The sequence below is a fragment of the Cervus canadensis genome, chromosome 15, assembly GCF_019320065.1.
Source record: "Cervus canadensis isolate Bull #8, Minnesota chromosome 15, ASM1932006v1, whole genome shotgun sequence".
NCBI classification, from domain to species: Eukaryota; Metazoa; Chordata; class Mammalia; order Artiodactyla; family Cervidae; genus Cervus; species Cervus canadensis.
In genome coordinates, this window is record NC_057400.1 from 55,847,438 (window position 1) to 55,874,864 (window position 27,427).

Below are 27,427 nucleotides of genomic sequence, written 5' to 3' on the forward strand. Positions count from 1 at the left end.
GAGTGACTGAACTGAACTGATAGTTCATTCCCCTCCAGTTACATGCTCTCCTCCTTGTCTTTATACACACCAAGTACATTCCTGCATCAGGATCTTTGCACTTATTCCTTCTGCCTAGACATCTTTCTGCCTGGGTTTTCATGTGACTCAAATCTTAGGGACTTCTCTGGCCATCCAAGCTAAGGAAGATCCTTACCCCAGTCCCTCTCACATCACTATTCACAAAACAAATCACTCTGATTATTATTTGGCTTTGTGTTTGTTCATTGCTTTTCCTCTGTCTCTTTCTATAGGAGGTAGGATCCTTGAGAATGGAAACTTGCCGCCTTATCCTCCTTATATCTCGAACACCTAAAACAATGCCTGACATACTAGTGCTTAACAAATCTTTATGGAATGAAAGAATGAATTGCATTGTTCTCACCAGCCCCTTTAACTGTGTTCTTAATGGAGAGAAAGCACAATTGGCTATAAAATTTCCTGAAGAAATAGAAAAGAGAAATTCAGTATTTGTTGGCTAAGCATGAGATGCACTGGAAGGAAATGAAAAATTAAAATGTGAACAAGTTAAATGACAGGAAGAGCAGAAACAAAGGCTGGTACTAATTGCTTAGTTTGCACAAACACAAAATATCAAGTGGGAAGTGAAACCTTCAATTAGTTGGCACCCTCTTTATAAATCCAACAACCAGTTTGAGTTATTCCCATTAAAATAACTTAACCAAGACACTGTCTCTGCTGGTAGTAAATTAAAAGATCTGAATATTCCGTCAACTTTCTTATATTTAAGACAGGATTCTTGGGGTTGATATGATGTTTCACAGTGTAGAGATAAAAGGAAGCATGAAATGAGGGTCCTGCAGTAATGCAAGAGTTTCTGACAGAATAAGAACTGAGAGGCATAGGTTTCCATGTGAAATGCCATATCATATTTACAGCTTGTCTTCAAAATACACTGAAGTCTCTCTTTCTCCCCAGGCTCCTATGCCTTTTAAAGCTCTTCTCAACTCATCAAGAAGTCTATATCAAACAACGGAGCTAGCCTACTAGTATTAATAAGATTTTATTCTCCAGTTGTGATTGGGATCCAGAAAATATCTATATTCTGATTTTCTCAATGTGCTTAGGGGGAGCAGAAGTCTCCGTGACAGTGTGCCATAAGTTACAATTTCCTTGTGTTCAACTCCTATCTCTGCCACTTACTAACTGCACACTTTGCCAAGATATCAATTTCTCTGAGTCTCAGATTTCTCATCTATAAAATGGGCCTGATGAAACTCCTGTGGATTAGATGTAAAGCACCTGTTTTCATGTAATCGCATGTGTCAAATTTTGTATTTATTGCTTTTTGACTTTCAGTTGTAATATAGAGAGTTATTCCTACACCAGATTTTAGAGAAATTCATCCAGTTTTTTTTACATGTTATTTTTTACCTGTAAATTTCCCAGTCATTCAAAAGTTGTCCTGGTATACACAGAAATCTCTTTGCATATGACTATCCAGTTATCCTAATACCACTTATTAAAAAGTATATCTTGTCCTCCCTAATTAGGGATGCCCTTTTACTTTACACTAAATTTTTATATGCAGATAGGTCTATTTCTGAATTTTATGCTCTATCTATTCATGCATTAATACCAAACTGATTTAATTATATAAGTTTATGGTATATTTTAATATTATGCATTTTTTTATTTTTTAGGAGTTTCCTGGCTATTTTTGCATATTTATTCTTCCAAACACAGTATAAAATCAACATATTTGGCTCTAGGAAAAAACTTAATAGCATTTTTACTGGAATTTTATGAAATTGTTTAAATATAAGAAAAGCTAAGATCCTATTACAATGTTGAATTTTTCTATGAACACAGTTCATCTTTCCAACTAAGTTTAATTTTATGTCTTCATGACTGCTTATAACTTTCTTCATATAAGTTATGAATACTTCTTGTTAAACATTATTTTATTTTGTTTATAACTACCAGACATTTAGTCTTTTCTTCCATTATGTCTAACTGGTTTTTGTTTGTGTGTCTTGATTCAATAATCATACTGTAGTAGTATTAATATTGTTGTTCTGAAACTTTTGTGTGTGTATTAGTAACAAAAATGTGTGTGTGTGCCACTGAGAACTGGGATTTGTAGCTTTGGTGAGAGCAGGCCCAAATGTTAGATCAATGAGAGTAAGTAAAAATCCTGTAGTTCTGAAAATGAATGAGGTAGCAATACTAACTCATTATATGATTTATGTTTTAAAAGTACTCATTTTCTAGTTCTGTCCACTGGAAAAGCCTGTGAACAATGACTAGCCCAACAGCAATGAGCACTTCCAGAACCCTGATTGTGTCTGTAAATTCTATTTCTCACCAAAAGAAAACAAACCTCTTGGAAAGACAACTGATTCTGGGTGGGAGGCAGGAAGTTTATTAAATGAGTCGAGAATATCTTATCATATCAGTAGCAAGGAAATGATGGAAAACTACTAGGATTCTGTCCAAAGAATTTGGGTACCAGCTTAAAGAAGATTCAGCTGACTAGAGATGGAATCATCTGAGCATCAGTAGGATGATAAATGCAATGAATTGAAACATTTCAGGTATATTTAAATCAGTAGGATACCAAAAAACCAAACCCATTAATCACTTTTAGAGAATGCTAAGGGAAACAATCCAATGTGTTAAGGAAAAAAAAAATGATCTCCAAGTGATATAAGAATCAAGGGGAACTTTCTCTTTGCAGAAATTTTTTCAACCAATAAACAAATAAGGAGTGACAGAATTAGGATATTACCATTTGCAGCCTCCTAATGAATTAATAGATCTGGGCAATGACCACCACTGGCTGTTCACATCACCAAAAAGAGACAATCAGGCATTATATACCTCCTAATAGAAGTGAAAAACACTATGTGTAAAATATTCTTGACAAAATAATTGAACCTGAATCTTATCAAGCATCTAGATCTAACTACCAATTTACAGCTTACAATGGCAAAAGAACACATTAAACAACATCACAGGGACATGATCAACAAAATTCAAATTGTTGGAAACCCCAGGACAAACAGCCAGCCTCTTCAACAATAACAAATGAACAAAATTGCAAGGAACAAAAACAGAGAAAGAAATGGTAGGGAGACCTATAAATGTTGTGGACTTGCAAATGTATTTATTTGATCATTTCTGAAAAGGCAGGGTAGAATAAATCCATTTTCTTATAGTCCCACTGTAAACAGACTGAATTTCAGAGCTCTTAGTTTGCTTTACAAACTTCTGAAGAGTGAGCATCAGCAACTTAGCAAGCTTTTTCCTTCCCCTCCAGGTTCTCCTGAACTTGGAGGTGGGGATGTTCTGGGGGGGGTGTGCTGCTTGGGGACGAATTAGTGATAACTGATGCTAAATAAAGAACATATGGTTGGACTTGCCAAACTCTTTCCACCTCCTCCCATAGGCAACAGGAGGACTTGGATTATTCTTTAACTAAAGTCATTTAGTAAGCAAGTGAAGTTTATCAAACACAGAGAATGGAGGCAGGCTTCCATTATAGATAATTTCCAAAGGTAGGAACAGATGAATAACTTAATTATTCAGCTCTTTCTTTTGCTGTCCAGACTGAAGTATGCTAGCAATGGAGCTCAGATCCTTGGTCCACTGAGTCACTGATATAATGCACTCAGTACCTTTGACTAAAATGTGTTGGAAAAGTCATCTTTGGATGGAGTAGTTAATTATAATGATGATACTATACAAGGAAAATCAAAACAGTAAGCAGCAGACAGTGACCCTTTCCTCTTGAACCCCAATGATCACTCCACTCATGCAGCTTTATAGTCCAGGTCAACTCAACGGGGAGAGCAGAGGGTGAGCTCAAAGAAAGAGGGGACCTTTTCCCGGATTCGTGGGCCACACTTCAGAGCTTCCTGGATCCCAGCATCCTTACCTTTATAGTTGAAGAGTTATGGGGAATTGAAGGTTTAAGACTCTTTTTTTTTTTTCACTAGTGCAGTAAAATGATATAAATAGCTGATCTTTTTAAGGTATACCATACAATTACCTTGTACTTTTCCCATTGCACACTCCATGATTTAGATACATAGATAGCCTCCCCATTATGTTCAATCACTTCCCAGCAGCAAGATGCCTGCCTTGGAAGAGATAACTATTAGTACATCTTTAGCTGGTCCAATGTTGAGAAGATAGTTACCTCCCAAAATCATGTCTGAACCAGTTCAGAAATGATTTTGGATTCACTTGTGATGTCCCATGTCCCAGTGACAGTCCTGGGTGCCTTGTCCATGGTGGTGCACATCTCCTACTTGTGATCTAGCAGCCTCCCTGGTCTGAATTTCCCTTGATCCTTGCAGTATCCTCCATGCTATCAGGAGTATTTCTGACCCCATCATCAGTTACTACCAATTCCCCCCTTGACAGGGCTATCACTGTAGAGCCAAGAAAGAATTCCAGTAAGTATCAGGACATTCTTACTCTCCATCAGACCAAATCAGGTCAGGTTTCTACCTGTTAACGAGGTCATACAACTCTGGCATTGTTCTCACGCTAAAAAATGCTGTCATATGAAGCGATTTTTCTTAAAGGTAGGTAGAGTGGATGGAACCATTCTAAGAGTGTGATGCAGTCCATAGCTGCATGCTCCTCGTCAGGACAGCTGCTCCCAACTCCTCAATTCACCAAAACACAATGGAGGCTCAGGTTCTCCGAGTTCCAGCTCCAAGACACAGGACTCAGCCAGTTTTTGAAGCCCTGGTGATGTTTTGTGGTCAGAACTGTATATGGGGCTTCCCTGGTGGCTCAGTGGTAAAGAATCCACTAGCCAGTGCAGGAGACATGGGTTTGATCCCTGATCCAGGGAGCTCACACATGCCACAGAACAGCTAAACCCATGTGCTACGACTATCAGACCTGTGCTCTACGGCCTGGGAGCCACAAGTCCTGAGAACCTGTGCCGCATCTGCTGCAGCCTGCATGCCCTAGAGCCCGCGCTCCAAAACAAGGGAAGCCACTGCAGTGAGAAGCCCCTGTACCACGGCTGAAGAGGAGCCCCTGCTCGTCTCAACTATAGAAGGCCATGGCAGCAACAAAGATCTAGCAGAGCCAAAAATAAATCAATGAAAACTATTTTTAAAAAAAGACTATATATGGAGCCTGCAAGAGGCGAGCCCACTTCTGGTGGAAGAAGGTGTAATGAACCGTCACCCTGAATCTGCATAGCTGAAGCCAGCGGGTGGTTATTGCGCATGAAGCACTGGTACTGGGGCAGCTGCTCACCCTTCCAGTGTCACCAGAAGCATGCAATGCCCCAGGCCACTCACCCCAAATGTTGCTTGTCCAACCAGCCTGAAGCTGAGACTCCGCTCACCAGAGGTGCAGCGGCGAGCAGTCTCACTGAGCCCTGAGCACCCACCTGGCCTCCCAGCAGCAGCCACTCTCCCGCCACCCCATCTTGAGAGTGGGGACACCTGTCTATTAAAATTGACTTTTACTTCACAGATCCTAATGAACAGAGCTTGTCTGGAACCTGTCTCAAGCAAAGGAAACGTTGTTACACTCTGTTTTAAGGAAAACAGGACCAGTATAGTGTTCATGAAAAGTAGATGAGGTGGGCTGCAGAAATCAGGAAGCGTTGAGAGCACCAGGGCCCAGAAGTCAGGGAGGGTGAAAGCACAGACCAAGCGAGGCAGTCGTGGCATCTTGCCCACGAATTGACACCTGTCACAACCTCATTAGCTAGGGTCTCCAGTTTGGCCATCTGGGAAATATTGGGGCTTGAAAGAATGCTAGAATAGGGACCTGGGGAAAGCTTAGCTATGTTAAACTGTGCCCTCCAATTCAACTAGAGATAAAAAAAAAGACAGAGGAAGGAGACATATCTCCAAATTCAATTCTCCTATCTTTGCTTATGTTTTATGGAGAACTTATGTCATTCACAAAAGAGATGTAGTTTCCCCAGGGGAGACAGCAGGTGTACATTTCCTCTCAAGGTTATTTAATTGCTGTCAAGAAGACGTATGATTAACAAAACCAAATGCTGGAAATATGAAGTAAAGACAATTTTAAAGTTGTTTATATAGTTGATTACAGTATATCATACACTGTGTTTATTTGCCATAAAGCTGTCTATCACAGACTGTTTCCACACCTGTGCATCCACACTAAACAGCCCACCGCTTCACTGTGTGGAAATTCCCAACTGAGACAATGGCCAGTGCCCGGCAGAAGTGGCTTTTTCTTGCGGTGTCTCAGTTACCCCCTGGACACCAGCTTCACGCCAATAAAGGTGGGGTCTGAAGCCTGCCGACCCAGCCTAAAGCCTGTTTTGATGAGAGCCCTTTGAGCATTACAGAAGGAAAGCAGTAGGGAATGACAGACTTTTGGGCTCCTCATTGTTCTTTGTGAGGTTGCTGCTCAAAGTGAGGCCTACTGTCAGAAATTTCTTAGTTACTGTTTGGAGATGAGACAAGAACAGAATTGAGAGGAAGCATTTAGAACTGCTGGGCTTCCTTGGTGGCTCACAGTAAAGAATTCACCTGCAATGCAGGAGATGCAGGAGACGTGGGTTTGATCCCTGGGTTGGGAAGATCTCCTGGAGGAAGGTATAGCAACCCACTCCAGTGTTTTTTCCTGGAGAATCCCATGGACAAAGGAGGCTGGAAGGCTACAGTCCATGGGGTCGCAAAGAGTCAGACACGACCGAGCGACTGAACACAGCACAGCATTGAGAACTGTTGGCAGCCATGTGGCAGCTTAAGTTTATTTCTGTTGAATCTAATTAAAAAATGGGACTTGAATTTTGTGTACATTGATTTTTATTCCATTTTAAGTTATTTTTGTTGCATTTTATAAAATATTAGGCTGTGACAGACTGGAAATTAAAAAAGAAACGGATTCTTCACCACGCATAGTTTGAGAAGCATTGCTTCAGAGCAAAAGCCCACATGCATGCTACATCCCAGGGTTTCACTTTGACATTCTGACACTCTGTCCCCAAGGGGCAGCCAATGGCAAAAAAAAAAAAAAAAAATGTGGATTTAAAAAGATGGTCTCCCAAAGGATCAAACGATCCTTCATAGGTGAGAAACAATTATCTAATTTACTACACATGCATTAGGTCCATGCCAGAGGTTGGTATTCCTAATGAAACCAGTCCAACTGATCCCTGTCACAACATAATCGTTAGGCTTTTCAATAATGGCAGTAGTAGTAGAAACAGTAGCAGCAGCTAAGATTTACAAAGGACTTACCATGATGCAGATACTGTCCTAAATACTTTACATATACAAAATATCAAGTCACTTCTCTCTCTTTGGAGTAATATACATGGAGTAATATACATGTACCAAAAGAAGTATAGCATCAAGTCTGTTTACAATGATTCCTTGTATAGCTATGAAAATTTGCTAACAAATGACCTCTTTTTCAGGTATTTCAAGACATGATGCCATGTATACTAGAGACAATTATTAAAGACTAGAAACATAATACCCAGGAAGTAAGAGTTTTGTGTTCAGATATTGGGCATAGTGCATAGCTGGAAAAAAAATTAATACTGAAACAGCATTCAGTTTTAGAAAATACAAGGATATTTTGAACTACATTTTCCTTTTTTGTTGTTCCATTTGGAAGTTCTCAGGCATGAAACGGAGATAAAAATATAAATGGAAGAAGCAAAGACAATGTAAGCCAACTCGCATCAGAGCATAGAGACATTATCCAAGATGAAGTCTTCCACCGGCAACTTTTTTCCCCACAACCTGGCTGATTTTTTGAAAAGATAAATAAAAATTTTAAAAACCTTTAGTTAAACTAAATAGAAAAGACTCAAATAAATAAGACCAGAAATGAAAGAGGAGACATTACAACTCTTACTATGCAAATACAAAGGATCACAAGAGACTACCACTGTTATATGCCAACAAATTGGATAACTTAGAAGAAAAAGATATATTCCTAGAAATAGATGACCTACCAAGACTGAATCATGAGGAAACAGAAAATCTGTACAGACCAGTAACAAGTAAGGAGATTGAAAAACCTCCACACAAAGAAAAGTCTAAGATCAGCTGGTGAATTCCACCCAACATTTGAATAAGAATTAATGCCAATTCTTCTCAAACTTCCCTGACCCTGATGCTGGGAAAGAGAGAAGGCAGGAGGAGAAGGAGCGACAGAGGATGAGATGGTTGGATGGCATCACTGACTCAATGGACATGAATTTGAACAAGCTCTGGGAGATAGTGAAGGACAGAGAAGCCTGGTGCACTGAAGTCCATGGGGTCGCAAAGAGTCAGAAACAATTGAGTGACTGAACAACAGTTTCTCAAACTCATCCAAAAAATTAAGAGGAAGGAGCACTCTCAAACTTGTTTTATGAGGTTAGTATTATCCTGATAACCAAGCCAGATAAGGATACTACAAGGAAACTACAGACCAATATCCTTGATGAATCAGTTCAGTTCTGTTCAACCACTTGGTCAAATATTGGTACATAAATTCTCAACAAAATACTAGCAAACCAAATTCAATAGCACATTAAAGGGATCATACACCATGATTAAACTGGATCTATCCCTGGGATGCAAGAGTAGTTCAGCACACACAAATCAATTAATGTGATACATAACATTAAAAGAATGGAAGATAAAGATCAGATGATCATCTCAATAGATGCAGAAACTGGATATAGAAAGAACATATTTCAACATAATAAAGGCTGTATATGACAAACTCACAGCTAACACATCTTTTTTTCTCTAAGATCAGGAAAAAGAGAAGAATGCCCACTCTCACCTCTCCTATTCAACATAGTACTAAAAATCCTAGCCAGAGCAATCAGGTAAGAAAAGGATATAAAAGCCATCCAAATTGGAAGATTAGAAATAAAACTGTCTTTTCTTCAGATGATATGATCTTCAATATAGATTATCCTAAAAACTCCATCAAATAACTGTTAAAATGAATCAGTGAATTCAGTAAAGTTGCAGGACATAAAATTAACTTACAGAAATCAGTTGTGTTTCTATACACTAACAATGAAAAATTTCAAAAATAAATTAAGAAAACAATTCCATTCACAATAGCATCATAACAATAAAATACTTAGAAATAAATTTAACCAAGGAGGTAAAAGATCTGTGCACTGAAAACTATAAGACTTTGATGATAGAAGTTGAAGACACAAATAAATGGAAAGATATTCTTTGTTGGTATTGTTTAAATGTCCATACCACTCAACTCATCCATAGATTCAATGTAATTTCTGATAAGCTGCAATGCCATTTTTCACAGAAATAGAAAAAAATCCTAAAATTTGTATGGAATCACAAAAGATCTCAAAACAATCTGAGAAAACAAACAAAGCAGAAGCCATCATTTCCTGATTTCAAACTATAGCACAAATCTGTAGTAATCAGAACAGTATTACACTGACATAAAAAATAGACACAGACACCAATGGAGCAGAATAAAGACCCGAGAAATAAACCCTTGCACGTACAGTCAACAAGTATTTGATAAGTGAGCCAAGAATACTCAGTGAAGAAAGGATAGTCTCTTCAATAAATGATGTTGAGAAACTGGATTGACACATAGAGAAGAAAATTGGACCCCTATCTTAACCACACACAAAAGTTAACTCAAAATGGGTTAAAGGCTTAAACATGAGACATGAAGCTTTATAATTCTTAGAAGACAACACAGGTGGAAAAAACTTTGAAATTGGTCCTGAAAATATTTCTTTGGATTTCACATCAGAAGCACAAACAACAAGGGCAAAAATTAATATGTGGGACTATATTAAATTAAAAAACTTCTGAGCAGCAAAAGAAACAATCAACAAAATTAAAAGCCAACCTGTGGGGCGGCAGGAAATATTGGCCAATCATGTATCTGCTAAGAAGTTAATATCCAAAATATATAAAGAACTCGTACAATTCAATAGCAAATAAACCAAACAATTCAATTAAAAAATAAGCAAAGGACCTGAATAGACAAGCCCTTTTCACAGAAGATTTGGTGAATGAAAAGATTCTCAACATAATTAATCATTCAGTTCAGTTCAGTTCAGTTGCTCAGTCATGTCTGACTCTGCGACCCCATGAATCACAGCATACCAGGCCTCCCTGTCCACCACCAACTCCCGGAGTTTACTCAAACTCACGTCCATGGAGTCAGTGATGCCATCCAGCCATCTCATCCTCTGTCTTCCCCTCCTCCTCCTGCCCCCAATCCCTCCCAGTATCAGGGTCTTTTCCAATGAGTCAACTCTTCGCATGAGGTGGCCAAAGTATTGGAGTTTCAGCTTCAGCATCAGTCCTTCCAAAGAACACCCAGGACTGATATCCTTTAGGATGGACTGGTTGGATCTCCTTGCAGTCCAAGGGACTCTCAAGAGTCTTCTCCAACACCACAGTTCAAAAGCATCAATTCTTCAGTGCTCAGCTTTCTTCACAGTCCAACTCTCACATCCATACATGACCGGGATATGCAAATCAAAACCACCATGAGATATCACTTCACACATATTAGGATAGCTATTATCAAAAAGATAAGAGGTAAGCTTTGGCAAGGATGTGGATAAAATGGAATCCTTGCACAGTGTTGGTAGGAATGTAAATTGGGGCAGAGTCTATGGAAAATAGTGATAGAGGATCCTCAAAAAATTAAAACTACCATATGATCTAAAAATCCTGCTTCTGGGTATATATCCAATGGAAATAAAATCAGGATCATGAAGCAATACCTGTACTCCCATGTTCATTGTAGCATCATTCACAAGAGCCAGGATACAGAAACAACCCAAGTGCCCAAAAACGGATGAGTGGAAAAGGAAAATGTGATATGCAAGGAATTATAGCCATCATGTTGGCTATAATCTGTATTATAGTATAATCATAAAAATACTGAACCATTATGCAGTACACCTGAAACTAATATAATATTGTAAATCAACTATTGTTGTTGTTCAGTCGCTAAGTCATATCCAATTCTTTGCGACCCCATAGACTGCAGCACTTCAGGCTTCTCTGTCCTATCTCCCAGAGTTTGCTCAAACTCATGTCCATTGATTCGGTAATGCCATCCAACCATCTCATTCTCTGTTGCCTCCTTCTCCTGGCCTCAGTCTTTCCCAGCATCAGGGTCTTTTGCAGTGAGTTGGCTCTTCACATCTGGTGGCCAAAGTATTGGAACTTCAGCTTCAGCCCTTCCAATGAATATTGAAGGTCAATTTCCTTTAGGATTGATTGGTTTGATCTCCTTGCTGTTCAAGCAGCTCTTAAGAGTCTTCTCCAGTACTACAGTTCAAAAGCATCAATTCTTCAGCTCTCAGGCTTCTTTATGGTCCACTTCTCAGCTATACTGAGAGTATATCAGCTATACTTCAATAAAAGAAGAAGACAGGGTACATATATACAATTGAATATTATTCAGTCATGAGAAAAAAGTAAATTCTGCCATTTGTGACAAGATGGATGAAACTTGGGGGCATGCTAAGTGAAATTAACAGAGAAACATAGATACTGTCTGGTATCACTTACATGTGAGATCTAAAAAAGCCAAACTCATAGAAACAAAGAGTAGAATGGTGGTTACCAGGGGCTGGGGGGTGAGGTAAATGGGAAGGTGTTGATCAAACTTTTTTAGTTATAAAATGAAAAAGTTTGGAGGATCTAATGTGCAGCATGGTAATTATAGTTAACAATATTATATTTTATACTTGAAAGTTGCTGAGAGCAGATTTTAAACGTTCTCACCATAAAAAAAAGAAATGATAATTGTGTAAGGTGATGGAGGTGTTGGTTCACGCTGTAGTGGTGATTATTTCACAATATATGCGTATCAAATCAACACATTGTACATCTAAAACTTGCACAGCATTGCATATCAATTATGTTTCAATAAAACTGGAAAAAAAAGATACTTTATTGGTAAAATGACAACTTGTGGGGGAAAACCCCCAAAAATATATTTCTGTGATCGTGTCCTGTACACTGGTTTTTGTTGCCCTGAATCAAATGCTTCATTAAGTGACTGTTATAATATTATTGCTGATCTCCTCTCTTCAAAATATATACCCAACTATCACTTTACCTTATGGCCCTTCTTGGAATCTGAAACCATATATTCTAAGGACATTCAAGAAAAGGAATTTTTAAATTTACTGTTTTACATAGACTGGATTGCATGCTTGCATGCTCAGTCACTTCAGTCATGTCTGGCTCTTTGAGACCCCATGGACCATAGTCTGCCAGGTTCCTCTGTCCATGGGATTCTCCAGGCAAGAATACTGGAGCGGGTTGCCATTTCCTCTTCCAGGTGATCTTCCTGACCCAGGGATCAAACACACATCGTCTAAGTCTCCTGCATTGCAGGAGGATTCTTTACCCACTGAGCCACCTGGGATTGGGTCACTACAAAATACAATCTTTGTATTTGTATACAATCTTTGTCAGCTCTCTGTAGCCTAGGCAAAGTATTTGTTTTCTCTCCAAGTCCATGTTGTTGAAAAACTTACTTGGAGCTGCCCCCAAACTGGGTCGATGCTAAAGCACTCCTAGAAGTGCAAAGATAATGTGTAAAAGAAAAAAAAAATCCGTCAGTGATGTAGCCGAAAATGAATGTTAGAGCAATTCCCAGGCAGCAGAGGAAGAACTCAGTGTTTACATAATCCTAATGTGCATACATGGCTTCTTCATATTTTCCTGTTAAAGCTCATCTGGCTTTGCTCAAGACTTCAAATGCAGTGAATTCTAGGCAGCACCTAATATTTATTCATGCCATTGTAAGAGCATCTTTGCAGTTCTTGCCAAGGTCTGTCATAGAATATGTTTATCCAGCTGCATGGCAAAAACATCATACACAGTCATCATTTTACTCAGCCACCTACTCAATATTTTCTTCTATGATTAAATTAACTCATAAATATTACACCTTTAATGCCAGAAAGCTATGGTTCATCCAGCCAGTTGAATACTTGTTTGTCCATTTTCTAATGGCACTCAGTCATTTCATTATAGAGTCTGAAATAATGAAAATCATTGCATTTACTTAACATGCACAATAAACAGAGCAGGACCCATCTATGAGCTCCTTTATTATGCAGTGCAAGCCTGCAGAAGAAATTTTGTAGGAAGAACTGTAGGGATTGTGTTGAAAATGGTTTTGGTAAATACAAGCAAACAAGCTCTGATTGCTTAATGCACAGGATAGAAATGCTCACTCTATTTGCAACTGGCACAATTCTTTGCTCAACCCTGGAGGGTTTCAAATAAACACACACATCTTGGTCTTACTTGTACTTAATTCATTACCAGACTATACTCATGAAGCTGGTAAGCTGTTTCCAGGTACTGTGGCATTTTTGAGACTTTTTCCTTTAAACATCCACACCCAGTCTGTTGGTTTTTTTTTTTTTTTAAGTATTAATCTCCATAGTAAAAGGATAGGAGCTTTGGGCAAGAATCTGCTGTGCCCTCCAAGGCTGACCTTGGTGAGAGCAGCACAATATGCTTCTCCATCTATATCTGGCCCTGGAGGCAAGAGCCACCTACCACAGGAACCTTATCAAATCACCTTCTGAACGACATATTTAGAGTTGGCACTGCAGGGCAGTTAGCTTTTCTAGAATTATATCCAAATTTGCTCCATCATTCTGGGAATAGCCTTGGTTAGCAATTGCTCATAATGTCAATGCTTTTGGAAACTTTTTACAGTCATTTTATTGTTTTTATTTCAAAAATAAAACTTAAAGGAGCTTGAAAAGTAGGTTTTTAGATGATCACACGATGGCCTGATTTCAGTGGTTTCAGTTCTGTGCCCTTTACTTTATGTGCACCCACTGAAATTAACCAAAATTAATCCATATTTGAACAAAGACTGTGGATACAAATGAGCCCTAACTTCCTAGCTCCTCGGTGTACTGCACTAGCTGAAATGTTTGGAATGCATTGGCCCTGGGAGGCGAAGAAGTTATAGCAAACAACATATGGGCTTTAAAAGCTGGAACTATCCAAGACAGAACAAGAAAGCTATTTTCACTTTCCTTGTTCCCTTTTTTTTTTCCCTCCAGAAGATGAGTAATTACTAATCACATTTCATTTTCATCTTTAGAGCTGCATCCCAAAAAAGCCAGGTCAGTTTAAAACTGCTGGTGAGTTTGCAGCCCTGTCCAATGATTACCTAATGCATTTGTGTCATCTGCTTTCCCTGTTGTGTGAAAACGCACAAAGGAAATGTGTTAAGTCCACTGAACTGTTCCTAGCTCTTTTATTCACCTTTCAGCATGCTAGTTCCTTCCCTTGGCATTGATATCATTATGCATTTGTCAAAGGCAGACTCTCACTTCAGGGGCCTCTATTATGTGTGACATTTGGCAGCAAATTTTGCCACTGGGGTTTGCTTATATCCTCTGTATGTTATTGTACTTCTTTGGCATTCAGTAAATTCCGTACACCCACTTCTTTGATGTTCATTCCAGCCCCTAAATGTGGAAACAATGACTGAAATTTTGGATCAAAGCATCTCATAGATGGCAGGCAACACCACTCTCTGATTATTCATTAGAACAGAGGGGATCTCCCCTCCCCACCTCCTCCGGCTAAGATCTAGGCCAGTAGTCCCCCCAGGACAGCTCTGACTTCCCCAGTGCAAAGGCACGAGAGGAAGCTAGAGAAAACAACTCCAAGGTTTTAGGAAAAAAGAGACTCAACAAAACAGCTAAAGTGAAGCTCATGGTCATTTCTAACTGTAGGGAAAGCTAACAACGGTTCCAGTTGGTCCTCTCATTTCTTTCCATGGGTCATACTCTGGTCTAGCACTTCTACGGGTCCAGGATTTTCTCAGGTTTGGAAAAGTCTCCAGATCTAATATCTGTATAACGTCAGCTGTACAAGATGGCCTAGATTTTTTTAAAATGCATATTTAAAAGAAGAGGTAAAGGGGTCCAGGGATTAAGAAATTTTTTAATTGAAAAAACCCCAAACTACCCAAATTTCAACAAGTTACTTTTGCAAACTATAATTAGCTGTCTGGAACAGTTTTCAGTGTTTGCTTTTGCTTTACTCCTGGGATCCCAGTGCAAATAATTACTTCATTCAATTTATTTCACAGGTCAACTTTGACTCATAAAAGCATTAAAGCAGGTAACCCCCTAGGGATGTTGGGAAGACAGATGAGCAAATAGATACGAAACTGTCGAAAGCACTTTGAGGGGGGGAAAGGCACTTTATAAATCCAGGATATTTTATGGTTATGTGTTCACTTCACTCCATTTGGTATCCAGAATGTGCTAGTTATAATTAATACACAATGTTGGGAACTATTATAAATGTACCATACTCTTTTTAAATAGTGAAGAAGATAATTGTGTTTGAAAAATCTCATCCTGTATGAATTAGAATTCCCAGTAGAGTGCCATAATTGAGAATAGGGCTGAGTGCACTGGATGGGGAAAACAGTCGTCTTAGCATGATAGCATGTGTTCAATCAAAAGGTAGAGTGCCAAGAAGGAAGCATGCAAGTCCTTAAAATACCAGTTTCAGCTTGCCCAAGCGGGAAGCTGTTACTGCCCAGGCGTATGCAACAGTGACATCCAGCGGTTGTGGAGATAATTACAAGTGAATCTCATTTGAAAATATAAAATGTTTTAAATTATAATAAAATATTCTGTATGGTCAAATGTTGTCTAGATTCTTTATCTGGCCACAGTGTAAGTCAATAATTCAGGCTGGATGTCAAGTGAAACAAAATTCACTCTATTTCCTAAGTAGTTTCCAAAATCTGTTTTGTTAAGTGTTATTTTGATGTTTTTTAATTTACTAAAATTATAGTGCACCAAGGGTCTCCCTGGCCCTCCTAAGCACACTTAGACATTTTTGCAAGGACAAATGAGACTGCGTGCATGCTGCAGACACAGCAGAAATGAAAGCTATACTTGACTCCTCTGTTAAATACTCCAGGGAAAACATCCATGACCCTGAACATTTTCATGGTTGTGGAATTGCTCTAAGAAGTTCATTATGATTTTTTCCAAGTCATTGAAGATGAAGAGAAAGAAGAAGGGTAAGAGAAGAAAAGGAAAGGAAAATAAAGGCGAGAAGGAAGGAAGAAAAAAGGAAGGAAGATTGGGAGGGAGGAAGGAAGGGATAAATGGGAGAAGGGAGGGAGGGAGAGGGAAGGGAGGCGAGAAAAGAAAGCACAGCATTACTCATTAATCTTCAACAAGTTTTGGTAATAAGTCCATGTAGTATAATATATACGAAGAGGGAATTCAAAGGGATAATTAGCTCCCCCTCAACTTCTTGTTTTAAATTGCATTCCTTCAATGACCAACCAATTAACTAAGTTAAAAAATAATAATTTTCATTAAAAAAAAATCTGAAAACAGCTGCTGCTGCTGCTGCTGGACCTAGACCACTGCCACTTGTAGGAGGATGCTGGCAAGGTGGCCCCCTCAGTGACCCTGGGAAAAAACTCTCAACAGAAGCCTGTTAAGTCACCTCAACCTGGAAATTATGTATGTCTATGTCAACGCTGAGTATATCAGGTGACAGCTTACCAACTTCCCAGGCGGCACTCCCAGAAAAACCATCATCTTGTGCCAAGCTTTTCTCAATTTTAGATTTACCCTTCCTATTGGGGTTCTTTCCCTTCATCTGTCTGCCTCTTTAAAGTTCTCAAGTTGGGAAGAATTTACAGGCACCCTCTCAAATCTAACAAGATAATCAAGACATAATTCCATAGAAAGCTCCAAATACCCTTCAGCTCCTCCACCTCTCTGTTGTGCCCTAATGGAGGAGAAAGCACTGCTCAGAAGCTGCTGGACTGGGGGAGCTCATGCACAGGAGGGCTGCAGTGGGCCCTGTGCGGAGCGCGCCGGGCCAGAGACACGGGGAGGGTCTCCGGAAGGAGTGCCTGGGAAACGACCTTGTCAGTGAGAGTTCTGGGAGACGTGTGTTGACACAGAGCAGGTGAATCTGCAGGCTGTAGCCAGGTTTGTTTGCTTTTACAAGGCCTTTGAACTGCAAGAGGGATTATCCCGATTCTAAAGCAAAAGAATGCGTTCCTATCACTGTTCTCTCAGTATCTTCACTCAGAGATCCCTCTGGCTTATTGCTTCTTTGTGGGGAATATATGGAGAATTGGCAGACCCGGGTCTCACCTCTCCTTTTAGTTCTGCAGGAGTCTGGCCGGGTGGCTCTTATCCAGAGCACCCTGTAACTCTCATTTGATAATTTATTTCTGGAATCAAACCTGGGGTCCCTCGAGAGCAAGGGTAGAACCTTCCCTTGACAGGCTGGAACCTCCTACATCAAGGTGGCCATGGCCACCACATTACCAGGCTGGCATGAGGGATCAGTTCCCTTCCTTTCTCCCTAACGAAAAATCCTGTCTTGCAAAGCTTCCTTTGATGTTTCAAGATTCCCTAAAAAAGGCAGTTGCCAACATGCATATCCTCTCCTGGCTTACAGCTTCCGGTATAGTTTTACTGCAGTATATAATCTAATAATCCGTTTAATTTCTTTAGAGAGATGTTATATATATACAGGTGGCATTTGGATGGAATCACATGCCATAAACCTGTCTGCTCCTATCCAGGTTCAGAATACAGAAGAATCTGTTTTACAGACATTCTAGAATTTTTACATGGTCAATTGGCTGGTTTTGTATTCTGGAACATATCAGAGCATCTACAGGAAAATATATACATAAATTCTATAAAATGGTGGCAAGATTTCTGATTTACTGATACTACTGGTTTGAATTTTCACAAAAATATTTAGCTATGGGACAATGTATTAGGCGTATTCTTTTTTTTTTTTTTTAGGCGTATTCTTAAAGGTAAATAACTGCAGCCAATAAAAGTTGGGCCTATAAAGGGTCCCATCTTCTACTAGTTTTCTGCACCGAGAATTACTACCAGTATAATCATGGCTCCCTGCACGCTAATATTTCCTCTGATACAGTATGATCAATGTTGTGGAAAAACATTTATTATATTTCTTCTAGCTACTTAAAGGCATTACTGAATTATGGGCATCGCAAAACGAATCCACTGTGCATTTTTTCTTTATGTGACGTTTTTACAATCTTCATTTTCTGCTTTGCAGCCACTGAGCTATAGAGATCCACACTCTGTCCCTCTTAGAACTGCCACTGGGGCCACCCTCTCCTTTCTGCTTTACTACATCTGAAATGCACTTCCTATGATAACATTCCTTTTCATTCTGTGCCAGACTCTTCTCTGAAAGGAAGAAGTGAAGAAAGAAATTAAACAATCTGTGTTGTTAATAACAGTTCTTAATCTTCTTCCTTAATGAAGGTGATGAAGTTTAGACTGAGAAAAGGACAAGGGGAGGAGATGGTATTTTACGGAATCATTCCAGGAGAGCTGATGGACTCTGAATGGGTGTGGGTTTTGCAGTTTTGACATTTAACAATTTTATTAACATCTTCGCTTGTTGTGCACCTTAGTCCACAGGATCTGCAGTGGGGAGAGAGTGTCCAGCTAACAGCCCGTGACTCAGGCCCTGCCAGGGGATGAATCAATTAGCAAGAGAAGCAATGATGCAAACACTTCAGGGTCACTCAGGATGCTGTTTGCCTTTTTGATAGAGAAAGCCCGCCATAAATAACATCACACCTCAGGAAATCATTCCGGGAGGCCCACATGCCAGCAGGGCTGCAGCCTGGGACGGAAGGAATCGTTTGCTCATTGTGTGTATTTCCCCCATCTCAGTCAATGGAGGATTTGTAGTAAAACCAAAGTATTTCAAAGGAGGACAGTATGCGGTAACAGAGGCATGCTTAGTGATTTCTTTTAGTACCAGAACCCGTGATTTATGACCCAGAGTTCGAGCCAACTTTATTACAAAAATGACTTCACCCAGAATAACCTTATTCAGGGCTCTCAGGAGAATGATGTAGCACCCAACAGCATTATAATCTAGCAGATAGTCACAAACAATTCCTTCCCCAGCCTCGTTTCCGTCCCCTTTCAAGAGGCGGCCTTCCCCCTCTACCTGCTGGCAGAAGCGGGGTCCCAGGCAGTGCTCTTTCTGTGGTGATCTGCCCGGGTCAGGCATTTGACAATAAGCCAGGGCAGAAGCCACCTCCTGGGTCTCAGTGGCATCTTCCCCAAGCCTGTGCCCTGAGGAATAATGTGTAGAAGACACCCACTCACCCTTCATTTCCTCCCTCACAGAGCTTGCCTGCTCCCTGCACTCCCACCCACTCTTCCAGAACTCGGATCCCCATCACCTCAGAGAGGCTTGCCGAAGCTCCCCGCTCTTCTGATTGCCATGGAAACCGCCAGCCACACTAAAACCGCCAAGGCTGGGTGTCCAGGCAGGGTCCCTGGGGCGTACCAGGATCTGGGAGCTAGCCTTCCATCTTATTAAACTCCAGTGTCAGCTCCTAGCAATTGTTTTAAATTTACACCCTCAGAGTGCCTTAGTGGGATTACATGTCCATTTGCATTAAAACAGGTTTCTGTCATTAAACTGCCATACAGTAAGCTTCCTTGGGACAAATTAATGAGCTCTAAATATCATCAAGTAGAAGTTCACTTCACCAAGATGGCCAACAAGGGGGGCAAGAGGAAGTGATGCTCAGAAATCCTAGCCCAGGAGAAATATAAGTGCCAACTACAGAAGGAGGTCTTGTCCAGGTCCTTCTTCGCTGTGAGATAAGTGGCTCTGATTTAGAGCTCATCTGAGAGTTGGCAACATTATCTCTGCTCACCAAGAGCCTGCGTTCACTTCCTAGTCCCGATTCTGAATACGCGTTTCCCTGTGTCTGCTGAAATTCACCAAGGGCCCACTGGCCCCTCTGCTCCGCGACAGCGTCTCAGTCTACCGTGTTTTACCCCGTTGTCGTCTATCCTGGAGGGACTTGTGTGCATCTAGGTTGTCTGAGGACGACAAGCACACAGCAGAGCATCACGCAGCTGGAGTGAAGGCTCCCAACTCTAAAATGCTATTACGGGACTGTCTGGACCATCAGCTGGGGGCCTGGACCCTGGATCATTGGTCCTGATAAGGAGCACACTACACTGGTCATCTAGAAGCAGAATGAAAACAGAGAGTTGTTGAGGCTGGATTGTCTCTGTTCACAGGACTGCCTTGCCCTTACAAATATTTACACACGTGTGTCTAAGTAGAAAGATTTCATTAAAAAACAAGTAAATCAACCTCCAAACTTCCTTGCATGTAAAGGAGGAAAGACTGGCTGCAAGACAGACTTCCCAACCTGCAGAAGCTGTGATCTCATTTCTGTGTAGACAGAAATTACAGAGGACAGTAATGTATGATTGAGACACTGCTATATTTAGAAATGACAGGATGGGCATTATTAATAGCTTAATTGACATTAAGGCAATTACCCCTACTCTTATTACAGTTTGTAGAATTACACAGAAAATATTGGCTGAGGCCTTTTTTCCCCTAGAGCTACCCAAGGATACAGCATTTTATTTCATGCCAGATCCCGGTTTTGACATTAGATACTTAGCCATAGAATGATTTCAGTAAATCATTATAAATGCATTATAATAAAGATGTTATGAGCTATCAGATATTAACCCCCAACCCCTAAAGAGAGATAAATAGTCCAGTTGCATGATTCCCACTTTTGTTTCATAAGAAATAAGCTTTTGCAAAGAGCAACTGACTAATGAATTATAAAATGGTGTGTTGAGCTCAGATAATTAAACAATGCATTTTAGTGTCTAGTGTAGGATGAACACTAAATCATATACAAGTAAAAAGGGAAAAGCCTAAACCCCCAAGCCCAACTCCTATTTTCAAATAACATTACAGTTGGTCTACAGTCCAGAAATGCTCAACTGTTTTCTCATCTGATTAGGGAAACTTATCAAGTATAAGATCAGGACACAAGTAAGTCAACTAAACCAAGAGTCAGAGCAAGAATTCTGGAGGTGCTAATTTCATAGAAGCCCACAAAGTTATTTTAATGGAAGTTTTACATGAAGATTACCTTTCTTTCCAAAGTGTTTAATGGGGCAGAAGTCTAGAAGAATCTGGAAGTTCCCAAGTTTCTTTATACCTTTATATTTTATCTCTTAAATCATAATAAAATATACTAGTGGGGGTGGGTGGGTGGGGTAAAAAATCTGATACTGATAATAGTCTTGGTCTTGTAGTGCTGTAAAGACAAACAGGAGGAGGTAGAGAAATACAGAGACTGGTTTGGGTTCTAACCACCATCTTCAGGTATATCACCAAGCCCAGCCAGGCTACATCTAGTGGTCAACCTTGGATCACCATGAAGTTTTTGCCTGACTGTCTCCCATGTGGGGCTGTTTTGCCATTGGTGGCCCTTTTGGCATGTCCTGGGTTTGTCATGAGATGTGAAGTTGAGTATAAGCACGGCCTCAATACATGTTTTAATTTTCCAGCCTCTCAAAGACAGGGCGACTGCTCCAAGGCACTCTTCTGTTTCTTCATCGAACAGCAAGACACTAATGATTGTCTGGACAAAATCAGAGATGGCCTTGGGCTCCGTGTGAGCAATGACCAGCGGTGCTTGTGAGCAGGACTTCCCTGGAACACCTGGTACCTCATGTTCCACTTGACCAGCCCTCTCCTGTGCTCCCGTCAAGCCAGCCACTCAGCCCTATGCCCCCTCTACTTCCCCAACCCCATGTGTCACCTGATGCTACGGACCGCCTTCTAAGGCTTATTTCTTTCAAAATAAGATGAGGATATTAATAATGCCCACCCAGAGGGTTGTGTGAACATTACATGAAATTAGTTATTTAAAAGTACAGAGTAAGCCCACGATTAAAAGGTATTTATTTTTAGTTTATTTATCTTGTAATTGTCCTCTCCTGGTTGTTCTCTCTTCATTCTACCTTTATATCTTCCAATTATCTCTCCCTCCCTCTCTCTTTCTCTCTCTCTCTCTCTCTCTCACACACACACGTTTGCAAATCCCTGAAAGGCAGAGGCTCTGACTTGTTCATTCAAGCATATCTTTCAGTGTCTAGCATGTGTTTTGCTTAAGGTCACACTCCATACATGCTTGCAACACTGAACAATATTAATAATACAATAGCTACTAGTAACATTTTCTGACCTCTTGGTATGAGCCAGGCACTCTGCTAAGTATCATCACCTCATTTAATTCTTACAAGTCTCTTAGACAAGTACTATTTTCATCCTCATTTTATGGGAAACTAAAGTTTAAAGACATTCTATAACTTGATCAAGGTCACACAAGCTCATAACTGGGCACCCAGGATGCAAAGAATCAGCCTAGTTTGGAGTCTGAGCCCTTATTTGCCACATGTTGAGCTGGTTTTCTCAGCTTTTTCTCTTTTAGGCTGAGCTCCGTTAAGGGATCAGCATGCACCTACTCTTACAAGGATGATTTTAAGGACCTCGATCTTTGGTCTTCCAGGAAGTTCAGAAGTATATGCAAACTCTAGTTTATAGCTACTCAACAGTCACTTATCTGCAAACTCCTGGATTATTACATAAAACCATCCAAAAAGATTTTACCATTGTGTACACGGTAAAGTTAATTTCACTTTGAGAGAATGTATCTGAGGGAAGTGATACACTCAGTTAAGTACTCAGGTTGGTGGCCACAATAGATGGAGCTGTCTCATCATTCTTGACAGCCTGGCTCCCTGGCAGCCTCACTCATCGCATGGGCACAGGAAAGGGATGGCCTCCCCCGGTCTTAGAATGCTTATGCTTCTTAGTGGTTCAAGTCTCACAAGCCCCACACCTTAATTAAAGAGGTAAATTAAAAGGAATATTCAACCTGAGGGATGAATTCTTTTAGTAATTTGAGGTGGATGCTTGATTGAATAAAAAGACACACATGGGTTTATTTAAAATTCTGCCTTCATGTGCAAGGATCTGTGGAGGAGGTTGCCTAAGGTGGTGAGGAGTTTGTGTAGCCAGAGATATGTGCTTGGCAAACAGCAACCAGAGGGGACAGGCCTGAGGTCTGCTGCTAAGGGACACAGCCTGGCCCTTTGTTCTCTACTTGCCTCTCAGGCACAGCAGCCAGACATTTGCGATCTTCCGAGGTCTTCATTTCAAACTTGCTGACCGAGGGCTGCGTTGGACACTACTAGGCTCACACAGAGTCAGGCCTCCTCTCCTCTCAGGCATGTGGAGGCTGCCACAGCTTGGCTCCTTAGCAGTGGCTACTGCTTGTGACTACTCTCTTGTTGTGAACAGAGGTACTTGTGTCCCTTCTGGGCCAAAGCATTTTATTTTCAGAAGACGCCCCAGCTCTCTCCTCCTGGGCAGAAGTGAGCTTGGAAGCCTGTGTTGAGATGACAGAAGGCCCAGTATCCTGGATTCCTAAATGACTTGGTGGAGGTGAGTCCTCCGCAGGCCCATGGTGGGCATCAGCAAGAAGCAAACTCTTTTTAGATTAAGTCACTGACATTTGGAAGCTGTTTATTACCACAATAAAGCCAAGGCAATCCTGAAAAATCCAGGAGCCGACTTTTTGTTCAGAAAGTGTGGCCTTTCTTTCCAAGTCTTAAGATCTTTAATTTTTTTCCCAATAGCTTTATCCACTGATTCAGTGGTTTACACATTGTTTTTCTATCCTTTTGGTAAAATCTCAGATGACTAAGATTGCCAAATGACCTTATTTGGAAAGAATGGTGGTTTGTCTTTCATCCATTGATAAATATTGGTACTGTGAAACAAGTGGGGGAGACAGAACACAAGATCACCTTTTGAAAATAACATGGCTGAATGAGATGGTGGAAAAAGAAGGGGAAAATAGAGAAAAAAGAGAACTAGAGAGATAAAAAATGAAAAGTAAAGAAATATAGAAAAGACAAAAAAGAAAAGTAGAGAAGACAACAACACAAAAGACGGGCAATTTATTTCACTTTAGCTATAGTCAGCTGCTGTAGTTGTGTTCCACTCCAGAATGTATCTCGTAGGATATCTTTGACCTTTGGTACCTAATGTATGTGCCTAGCATGTCAGGGTCCTCCAGAAATGTTGGCTGAAATTATAAATAAAGGAGTGAATGAATTTTCATTTTATAATCTTGGGAGTATGTATTACTTGAACTGGTCTAGGACTATGAATGAGCATCCCATCATATATTGAAAGGCAGTGGAAAATGTGAGAGAGGAACTAGAAATAATTGAGTTTGAATAGCTCTTTATAACCTTTAAACCTGAGTCCTTGAAAAGAGCAACTATGAGGTCAGAGCAATTATTCTTTGTCCTAGAAACAGGACATCACTGATGACTCAGAACAGTCTGTTTTACAAAGTGTTTCAAATAAACTGGGTAGAAATGTCCTTGTTTTGCTCAGCCTCTGGCTGAGCTGAACTGAGGGTACAGTCAGCACTAAGGTATCTATGGCCTTGATGTTGTGGAAGGAAGGTGACAGAAGGGAAATGGAATAAAATTTGCAGAATATTTTTGAGAAAACTTCAAAGGGAGCAAGGAATAGCAATATTACCAGAGGGTTAATAAGAAGGTGGATCTGGGAGGCATCTGACTGCCAAGTGGGAACCGCCAGCAGAATATTCACCTAACTGGGAGTAATTCACTCTGCAGAGATGTGCGGAAGGACTGTGGCAGGGCCGCCCTCATTCACGGATGTTCTCTGGTAAATTGAAGGAAGCCCATTCTGAGGACATGAAGGAAGTTAGTCCTTCCTCTGGGGGAGTATGAATCCAGTGTCTCCACTCTGTGGGCTTATCTGTGTGCATGTGTGTGAATGTTGTATGTGTTGTGTATGCACACAGGCTCACACACACTCATGCACAGTTCAGAGGTCTAGGAATGGTGACAGGAATGGAAAGCAGTGAATGAGCAGAAAGCTGCTAGATGGCAGGCTGCAGGAGGATGACTGGTGTGGGCAAGAAAACATTCCGCACAGTAAAAGGGTATCCCTGTGAATCACATGGAAAATGCAGCAAAAGGGCTGTTAGCATGTTGGCTGCAGCTTTAACAGAAAAGGAAGTTCTGTTGGGATAAAATTTCTCCTGGAGATGAACACATTCTGTATACCCAAATTCTAATTCATCAACTTCTACCTGCCATCTTGAGCTACACTTGTCTCCTATTTCTTATCAAAGGGACAAGCATTTGTCTTTCCTTGGCTCAAAATCATGAGCTGCTTCTCCTCGCTCTTCCCTTCATTCAATCTCTTTCCCTTTAAAATGTTTCTTGGATTCCCTCTTTTCCTCTCCCTGCCTGGGCATTTACCTAGCCGGTCTACCTAATTCTGGATCATCGCTCTTCCTATTCGAAATATAAGAGCCACATGCAAATAATGAAACACTATCCCATAATCCAAGACAGAAATGGTGAGTGTTATAGTAACAGTGGCCCTCTGTACTAGATTTTCCAGATAATTCAGATTTCATGTAGTTTTATTATTTTTAATAAAGGTAATTTGTTAAAGGCACATACATGATGAAAGACAAGAAAATGTAAATATTATCTGATTATTTTTGCACTTCTTTTTCTCCCCTTTGACCTTCCTCCTATTCAAGTTGGCCATGTCTCTTGCTCTTTAGCTCAAGGAAGGGATGAAACAGCATTAAAGAGAAGCAGCATTTTCTTCCTAACTTGCATATTTTAAAAATTCACCCTCTTGGGGGGATAAAGACATTATTATTAGGGCAGAGGTCAAAGAGTAGGGTGCAAACATGAGTATAAGCTAGGCTTTTCCTCTTCACCTCTTACCAAAGGAGAGACCACCACAATTGATGGAGGAAGATTTGGAGGGAAGCAAAGGGAAGCAAAGATTTGGAGGGATCAAAGAAGAGGAGACCTACATCCCTAAGAATAAGAACTTGGATCCTGTCAGCTGACTGCAGATGGTAAGATGGTAAAAACCCATGGTAAAAAGCCATGTAATTGTTTTGGGGAATAGAGGTAGGAAGAGTGAAACTGGAAAATTATTATAGTTACTTTGGAGGTTAATTCGGAAGTATCTGAAAAAAATTGAAACTGTGGAGAAATTTTTACACATATCTGTAAAGATATTTATACGAAAATGTTTATTGCAGCATGACTTCTAAAAAGAAAAAAAAAAAACAATTTCTGACAACTTACGTGACCATTTACAGATGAAGGGATAACTTAAATGTGGGATTTTGTGGCATCCATAGACTATTGTAGAGCAATTAAAAGACACTGTCTAAACAACAGGAAGAAATGATAGGGGAATTTAGACCTTAGAATCCAACTGCCTGATAAGCTTTAAGACTTGAAATATAAGTGAGGGCAGAAGGAGTGGAAGGTGTCAGAAGATGAGATTGTTGAATGGCATCTCTGATGCAATGGACATGAACATGGGCAAACTCGGGGAGATGGTGAGGGACAGGGAGGTCTGGTGTCCTGCAGTCCAAGGAGTTGCAAAGAGTAGGACACTACTGGGCAACTGAACAGCAACAGCCCTTAGAATCCAGTTGCCCAATAAACCTTAAGACTTGAAATATAAGTGCCTCATTTTACAGATGAGAAGGAAGAGGGGCCTAAAGTTAAATGGTTTCTCATTTAGAGAACAGCCTGTTGTTTAGAATTCCAACCTCACCTTTTGTCCATGATGTCATCTGATCCCCCAAGTTGTCTGGTATAGTTTTCAGTCTATTCCAGGAAGCAGAAAGTTGTTCCCTCCCATCTCCCCAGTATGCTAGCACAGAAGAAGAGAGAGGGAGAGGGAAGGAAAAAGAGAAGAAAGCTGTCTCCCCTTGCTCTTGAGGTCACAGTCCAGATGAAAAGCAGAACCAAAATTGGAAGCCATAAAAACCCCTAAGTAACCTGTTCTCACATGTCCCTCATTCACAGTAAGGGGTTTCCGGGTCCTTTCCAGGTCTCCATTGTCTTATTAGCAAAACAAAGGGTTCGGCTAGAAAAATTATATCCACCCTTAAGTTCAAAATATTATCCCTGCAAAGAATCTACTTTTAGCTATAAAATCTAGCTGTTCAGATTTCACTGTTGAAATCTCCACCTATAAGACAATGTTTTATCCACTTTCCCAAATCTTTTGTCTATGCCCTACAATTTTCCACTGGTTGGTCAAACCTACAGACCATATGCAATCCTTCTTTTCCAATATAATGTTTGATTCTCAACATTCCTAAAAACTAGTGGGAAGGATCTTCTGTCTGGGCTTTCAAGATAGGGGCTAAATAAAAATCTCAACACTAAATGTCAGTCCCAGGAGTTTTTCTAAGATTGGCAGCCCAATGTCAGCGAAATGGCCTTGGCTCCATCTCTGTGAAAGCCTCAAGTGGGAGTGGAAGTCATCACGCCCCAGCGCTAACCTCCCGGCATGGTCTGGTGGGCTGAAGAGGAGTGGGAGTCAGCAACTCCACGTAAAGTATTAATTGTGCAACTGACTTGGGCTGTGACCTTGGAGGAAACTGTTTCACCTCTAGGCTT

The 27,427-nt window shown here is 40.5% G+C and overlaps 1 protein-coding gene and 1 pseudogene across 5 annotated transcripts in view; both read right to left on the reverse strand.

Annotated features, from left to right (window-relative positions):
- Positions 1 to 27,427, reverse strand: part of LOC122453800 (histone-lysine N-methyltransferase SUV39H2-like) — a 380,431-nt gene that overhangs the window by 48,137 nt on the left and 304,867 nt on the right. The gene's annotated exons all lie outside the window — the stretch shown is intronic.
- Positions 1,878 to 4,985, reverse strand: LOC122453671 (annotated as a pseudogene).